Source organism: Oryx dammah, unplaced genomic scaffold, assembly GCF_014754425.2.
Source record: "Oryx dammah isolate SB20612 unplaced genomic scaffold, SCBI_Odam_1.1 HiC_scaffold_11, whole genome shotgun sequence".
NCBI classification, from domain to species: Eukaryota; Metazoa; Chordata; class Mammalia; order Artiodactyla; family Bovidae; genus Oryx; species Oryx dammah.
The window spans coordinates 22504540-22512619 of NW_024070195.1; the positions used below are offsets into that span (position 1 = coordinate 22504540).

Below are 8080 nucleotides of genomic sequence, written 5' to 3' on the forward strand. Positions count from 1 at the left end.
TCCGACTCTTTGCAAGCCCATGGACTGTAGCACACCAGGCCCCCTTTCCATCACCAACATGTGAAGTCTGCTCAAACTCATGTCCATCGAGTTGGCTATCCAACCACCTCATCCTCTGTTGTCCCCTTCTCCTCCTGCCTTCAATCATTTCCAGCATCAGGGTCTTTTCCAAGAGTCAGTTCTTCACATCAGGTGGCCAAAGTATTGGGAGTTTCAACTTCTGCATCAGTCCTTCCAATGAACACCCAGGACTGACTTCCTTTAGCATTGACTGGTTAGATCTCCTTGCAGTCCAAGGGACTGTCAAGAGTTTTCCCAACACCACAGTTCAAAAGCATCAATTCTTCTGCACTCAGCTTTCTTTATAGTCCAACTCTCACATCCATACACATGACTACTGGAAAAGCCAGAGCTTGACTAGACAGACCTTTGTCAGCAAAGTTGTCTAGGTTGGTCATAGCTTTTTTCCCAAGGAGCAAGCATCTTTTAATTTCATGATTGCAGCCACTGTCCGTAATAATTTTGGAGCCCAAGAAAATAAAGTCTGTCACTGTTTCCATTGTTTCCCCACCTATTTGCCATGAAGTGATTGGCCAGATGCCATGATCTTAGTTTTCTGAAATGTTGAGTTTTCAGCCAACTTTTTCACTCTCCTCTTTCACTTTCATCAGGAGGCTCTTTAGTTCTTTGCTTTCTACCATCAGGGTCATGTCATCTGCATGTATGAGGTTATTAATATTTCTTTTATATATTTTTCTTTTTTAACATCAAGAAAAGCCTTATGGCAGAAAGTGAAGAGGAATTAAAAAGCCTCTTGATGAAAGTGAAAGAAGAGAGTGAAAAGTTGGCTTAAAACTCAACATTCAGAAAACGAACATCATGGATGGCATCTGGTCCCATCACGTCATGGGAAATACATGCGAAAACAGTGGAAACAGTGTCAGACTTTATTTTTGGGGGCTCCAAAATCACTGCAGATGGTGATTGCATCATTAAATTTAAAGACGCTTACTCCTTGGAAGAAAAGTTATGACCAACTTAGCATATTGAAAAGCAGAGACATTACTTTGCCAACAAAGGTCTGTCTAGTCAAGGCTATGGTTTTTCCATTGGTCATGTATGGATGTGAGAGTTGGACTGTGAAGAAAGCTGAGTGCTGAAGAATTGATGCTTTTGAACTGTGGTGTTGGAGAAGACTCTTGAGAGTCCCTTGGACTGCAAGGAGATCCAACCAGTCCATTCTGATGGAGATCAGCCCTGGGATTTCTTTGGAAGGAATGATGCTAAAGCTGAAACTCCAGTACTTTGGCCACCTCATGAGAAGAGTTGACTCATTGGAAAAGACTCTGATGCTGAGAGGGATTGGGGGCAGGAGGAGAAGGGGACGACTGAGGATGAGATGGCTGGATGGCATCACTGACTCCATGGATGTGAGTCTGAGTGAACTCCAGGAGTTGGTGATGGACAGGGAGGCCTGGCGTGCTGCGATTCATGGGTTGCCAAGAGTCGGACACGACTGAGTGACTGAACTGAACTGAAAAGTCTGAATAGCAGAAAATTCGATTCTCCATATTCTTACTCCTGTCTTTCATGACATTCATCTTATGTTCAATCAGTAGACACCAGCTGTTTCTGAATATTTTTTCCTTTCATTAAATTTATGGAAATTACACCGTATACTTCTCAAAGTCCAACTTAAATCTCATCTTTCACAAATGTGTCTTTCATGTTCTAATTAATCAAAGTATGAGAAACAGAGATCTTTTAGGGAATTAAACTATTCTATTATATCTAGGGGAGTGAGAGGGTAATAGAAAATGACAAGAAATACACTGGAAAGATTTTAAAAAGTACCATATCACAAAGGGAGTGATATATATTATGCTAAGGAAGTTGGACTTCCTATGATCCTTAGGAGAGTATTTCATATTAGATAAGATCATAGACTCCAGATCCAGATCAGCTTAGATTCTAATTCCTCAAGAAAGTTGTTGAACTTCTAGAAGGTAAAGTTTTCAAATCAATAGTGAGTGGAATAAGTTTAAGGCTCCTAGGGTGGTAGGTGATAAGCGAGGTACCCCACGTAACATACTTGGCAGAGTACCTGGCACCTAGCAAAACTCAGTCCATGTTTACCCACTGATAGATTAACAGTGAGACTACTCATGGGATGTGGTTAAAACACAACAATATTTTTATTCTTTTATTCATTTTGCCTGTACCATGTAGCAGTTCTTTCCTTGGTCCTGGTTATAGCTTCAGTGTGTGCTATAACCTTTTTGGTCATTTACAAATGGTAAAAGTGTCCACTTTCAGTAATAAAGTATTTTCACATTAGTAAATAAAATGTCCACTGTCGAGCAACACTTAATTTACATGTAAAGATTCCGTGTTTCCTGAGCTTCACCCTGCTCCCGTCTGAGACCTTGCAGTGAGGATGTGGGTGAGCTGAGTCCCTGCTTTCCACCTTGTGCATCTTCCTCTGTGCCTCTAGCTTGATAAGCGCAATTTCAGAACTTGCCAGGGCAAACCTGTGCAGAGGGAAAAGGAGAGGTTAGGCAGGACAGTTTAGTTGACTAAATAGATGAAACAAAATTGGCATGATACTGATAATTTTAAAGTGCTTGTTAACATACATGGGTTTATTTTAAATTATTCTATATCCATTTTCCATATTAGAAATTTTTACACATTAAGAGCATTAATCCTTTGTTTACTGTGTTACTGATTTCTAGCTTCGTTTGATTTTTTTTTTTAGCCAAAATGCTGTTATGCTTTTAAACTTCTGAAATGTATTCATTTATTATTCAATATATGTCAAAGTTTTATAAATGTCCTGTATGTGCCTGAAAAATTTTGTATGTCTTCATGCCTTCAGTGTTTTCACTATATTAATTTTGTACTTTTTACTGTGCTCTTTACATTTTCTATATCCTTAATCATTTATGTTTCTATATCTTTTCTACCAGTTAATTATCCATTCAATTCTGGCTGTAAATTTGCCTATTTCCTTTCTTATACGTTAGGTTTTGCTTCATATTTTAAAGTTATTTGATAGAAAGCATTTTAATTAAAGATTATTATAGCTTTCCAGTTACCTAAATAGTTTACATTATGCAATGTCTCCCCTTATTCCTATTAATAGTTCATGCCTTAAAGGCTCCCCTGTTTGATACTAGTAAGATCATGCCAGTCTTCTTTGATGGCTAGTATTCATGTGATATGTCTTTTCTGTATTCTTTACAGTGCATCTTCTTATAGATTTGTTTTATTTTTAAAATTACGCTACTACATGCAAAAAGAATATATGGAAAGTATTAATGTTTTATCCTAGTGTGGGTATAAGGATATCATTTTCAATAGCTTTTAAGATTTTATTGTATTATTAAAATTATAAGATTGTAAATGATTTGGGTATTCTTATTGCTTAGTAAGCATTTACCTGTCCTAATCAATCAGTGAAGTAATTTGATTTGAATATAACCAGTTTTAGTTATTAATGTCAATAAAATTTTATCTTATGAACAGATATAGAAAGTTTACTTAGACGCTCCTTGTTAACCTTATCAATGCCTCCTAACTAGATCATTTATTTTCTTCTCCAGCATAGTTGCTTTTCTTTACTAATTTACTCAGCTTAATATATCCAACTAGAATTATTTGTCTTTCTTAAAATGATTCCTAGGATTTAATCTCTATTAAAAGAATTAATTTTTTGGCAGCATTAGCACACAGCATCTGGGAAATTAGTTCCCCAACCAGGGATCAAACCATGCCTCCTGCTTTGGAAGCATGCAGTCTTAACCACTGGACTACCAGGGAAATCCCTGTTTAAGTAAAAAGCAGACTACATTCATAAAACCATAGCAAGTTGCAAGTATATTTAAGCAGGCTCTAGAATTAAAGCCAATAAACTATTGATAATATTTTATAAGCAAATAACTGTGGATATGGGTAAAATAAGGTCAATATTTTTAAACTGAACATGAAACCAAGATTTTAAAGTATGTTATTAGAATAGATACAACTTTATATTCAATATAAAGAGAATTATTTTCTCAAGTTATGATATCCATAAAAGTGAATTACATATAGCAGGCCAAAGACATGTTTCGGTAAAGAAATCTATTTATTGTGACAAATATAGATATTTAGATTAAATGACAGTACTTTAAAATATTAATGCATATTTGCCTAGATTCCAGATAGAGAGTTAAAGAATTGATCAAAAGAGATTGAGAGCCATTATGTGAGGACAAGAGATGTATAAATGAGAAATACTCAGTCTCATGGCTCATATCTCTTGGAAGCTTTCTCTGTGGGTGGAAGAGATCAGAAAAGTCCCTGGATGTACTTAGTCCCAGATGCCTCTAGTAAATGAACAAGAATCAATAATCCCCTGAAGGAAAAACTGTTAGGTAATTGTAGGTTTTCCAGTGGACCTTTATGCTTGTATGTAAACAGTGGACAGAACAGTTACAGCCTGTGGAAATACTGCATGAGAGATCTGGAGAACAATAGAAAGTTCTCAAGAAAGTTCTATCTCTATGAGGCAGGTGATTTCTTCTGTGATGAGAAAATAGATCTGTCATGAACATATCTGCCCTGCCATTAGTTAATCTCTAGAGCAATAAGTCCAGGATTTGTAAAATTGTAATATGTATACAAGTGCACCACTATAAATATTTATTTATTCATAGAATTTTTAGAAAACAGCCAAAAGGAAAAAGAGACATAACATTTCTGGAAAGGAATATGAGGATTTACAGTAGGCAGCTTCAGGATGTCACTGAAAGAAAATTTCATACCATTTTATTCAGGAGATTTAGCTGTGATCTTTACAAACAAAAGGAAAAACCAAAATCAGATGATGCTAAAAGTCCTTAATATCTGAGGGATTGTATGTGGATATTTCACATTTGTCCCTAACTTGGGTATCTTCCCAGCAACCTTCTTAGCGCCCACTTAGCTTCTTTGTTTCTCAAGGTGTAGATCAAAGGATTAAGTGAGGGTGTCACTACAGTGTAGAAGAGGGTGAGGAGTTTACTGTACTTCTGTGTGTATTTGCTCTTGGGTTGAATGTAAATGGAAGCTAGAGTCCCGAAAAACAAAACCACAACAATCAGGTGGGACCCACAAGTCCAAATGCTTTCCTCCTGCCTTCAGTGGATTTTATCCTCAGCACACTCCTAACAATGCAGCCATAGGAGGCCAAAATAAGCCCCAGAGGTATCACCACATAGAGGACAGAAGCTATGGAGAGCTCATTTTCCAGGAAGGTTGTGTCCACACAGGCAATCTTAATCAGGGCAGGCTCCTCACATGTGAAGTCATCTACCATGTGATGGCTGCAGAGAGGCAACTGGAAAACAAGGATGGTCTGAACCGTGGACCCCACAAAGCCACTGATCCAGGCCAGAGCTGCTAGTTGCTGGAGAAGCTTTGGGTGCATGATCACTCCATAGTGGAGGGGTCGACAGATAGCACTGAAGTGGTCATAGGCCATAACAGTCAGCAAGACACACTCCGTGGAGCCCAGCCCCAAAGCAACATACAGCTGGATCACACAACCAGTGTAGCTAATGGTCTTGTCAGGCCCCTTGAGATTCCAAAGCATCTGTGGGACAACACTGGTGGTGAAACAGAGGTCCAGGAAGGAGAGATTAGAGAGGAAGAAATACATGGGTGTGTGGAGTTTGGGGTTAAAGTATGAGGCCAGAATGATCGCTGTGTTCCCCATCAGTGTCAGAATGTATATGATAGAGACGACAAGAAGGAGAACCATCTCCAGGTGGGGCTGGTCAGAAAAACCCAGTTATATGAAACCTGCCAAAGTGCTATCATTTGTTCCTTTCATTGCTTAATTGTGAGTCACCATTCTTGGTCATTCCTATTTTCTGTGGGAAGAAAATCAGATATTAAAGTCAGTGGAAAAATAACTAACTGAGTAAAGTGAACACTTTGATAGTGATTTTTATATAGAGAAATAACAGACAAAATAAAATTGTGGAAAATAAAAAATGTAATGTGTTGACTTGTTATACCGAAAGAAATATACGTCATGAAAACACTCAGTGCTTAAAAAATATATATATAATTATAGAATAGAATTAGAACATATACAAAAGCAAGTTTGAAATGTGTCCCAAATTCTCTGAAGATAAAATATGCAGGCCTTTAATGTGCATAGTGTGAAAACCAAAGAAATGGAAAGAAAGATGATGGTTACACATATGGATACATGATAGATAATAGATATAAAAGATAAGTTGAGAGAACAAGAATCTAACAAGGTCCACAGAACTGGAGACCTACAGACAAATTAAGAAGAGTTAGAATTTTCACATTGCAAGTGTTAGATATGGTTATCATTAATATTCATTCTTTTTCTGTGGAGCAAATAATTACTAAACTGATAATTCTGTTAAAGGAAACTTCTGTGATCTCCCTAATTGAGTCACTAGTCTGACAACTTTCTAGAGAGAAATACTTTCTAGTATTTACTTTCTAGAGAGTAAACACTACTCTCTAGAAAAATCTACTTTATAGTCCCTAAAGTAGCAAACTCTTGCCCCTAGTAGCCCCTCAGGTCACATACTTTAATGTCATTTTATTACAAGAGTATACGAATTCAGCCACCTAGTACAATGTGTTGACTCTGTTAAAAGTAAACTATGTAGAACTTACCCGTGTCTTTTTAACTATTAACTTGCAAAGATTAAGAGATATAGTTATGAAAATTTGTGGTTCTGAATGTCAGTTCAGAGATCTCCAAAATGGTTGCAGTCATTTACTTGTGATATCAAATCTAAACAAATTCCTTAAAAACAAAGTAATAAAAAACAACAATAAACCCTCCATTGAAAATTTCTGATTTTCCCTTAAATATCTCCACTAGAAAATAAAACTTACTTCTAAGAACCCATGGCCATTACAAAGACTCTCAGGCAATTATTGCATAGTCCAGTTTAGAGAGAATAAGTGGCTTATCCAAGGTAAAAATCAGCTAAATTTTGAATTTTTGCTAAGACAAAACTATCATGTATTTTGAGTACAGTATGATTGTTTTTCCAGAATTAGAGCAAAAGAAAGTAACTGACCCTGGTGATCATGTTGGTTATCATCTGTCTATCTGCCCATACATTTTGGTGGGAAAATAAAAACCCTGAATTAAAATTAACACTAGATACACTAAAATTGACATTGACCTTATCTGGCTAACTTTGACTCTACTATTCAGTAAAGAATAAAATAACTGTATTGTTGAAGTATTCAATGACTCCTGGAAAAATGTCAGCACATGCGTGGCCTCATTTTGCTTGATGTAATTCTACATTTTCGCAAATTTTTCCTTGTGCATTTATGTTGCAAGAATAACCAATATTTTCCAAACAGACCACACTGAACCTGTTCTCTCTTTCATATTCCTGTTGTTAATCAAAGTGACAATACGGGGATTTACATCTGCAAAGAGGAGAAGGTGGTCAATTATTCATCATTAGTCAATGTTGGGTCATACATTTAAAAAACTACTTTCATTCACTGCTGAAGGCAAGTAGCTCTAGATTTCTTCAACTTTTAAAATGAATTTTCCTTTTTTCCACTTTTTTGTTTTTGAGTATATGTGCTGCCAAAGTGAGGACTAGTTCTACCTTCTGGAAAGAATGGCAATCCAGGGTAGAGGTTCTTGGGGGTTTTGATGAAAAGTTCAATCATGATCACAGATCTAGGACAGGCAGTGGAGGAACCCCTTGTGGGCAGTAAACTCAGTCTCTCCTGTTATCTCATACTCCTGTAATCTCAAATCCCTCTAATCTGAAGCTCTCTTCAGATGGATGGTGGTTAGCTTGTTTACTCAGCACAAATTTCTTGACTTTTTCTTCCCAGGTAACTTCCCATCACTATATGAAAGAGAGAGAGACAGGCCCCTGGAGAGAGAAGAGGCACAGAGACTTGTGCTTCTGTTGTCAGTGGAAGATAATAGATTGCATAATACCTTGTAAACACATGCCTGCATGTACACAGGCATTTTGTTGTAAAGGTATTCAAAAGAGATACTTTCATGTTGTCATAGTATACT

General features: G+C 36.9%; 1 pseudogene; it reads right to left on the reverse strand.

Moving 5' to 3' along the window:
• Nucleotides 1-4925: 4925 nt before the first annotated feature.
• On the reverse strand, nt 4926-5857 carry LOC120870383 (annotated as a pseudogene).
• Between the last annotated feature and the right edge of the window lie 2223 nt (nt 5858-8080).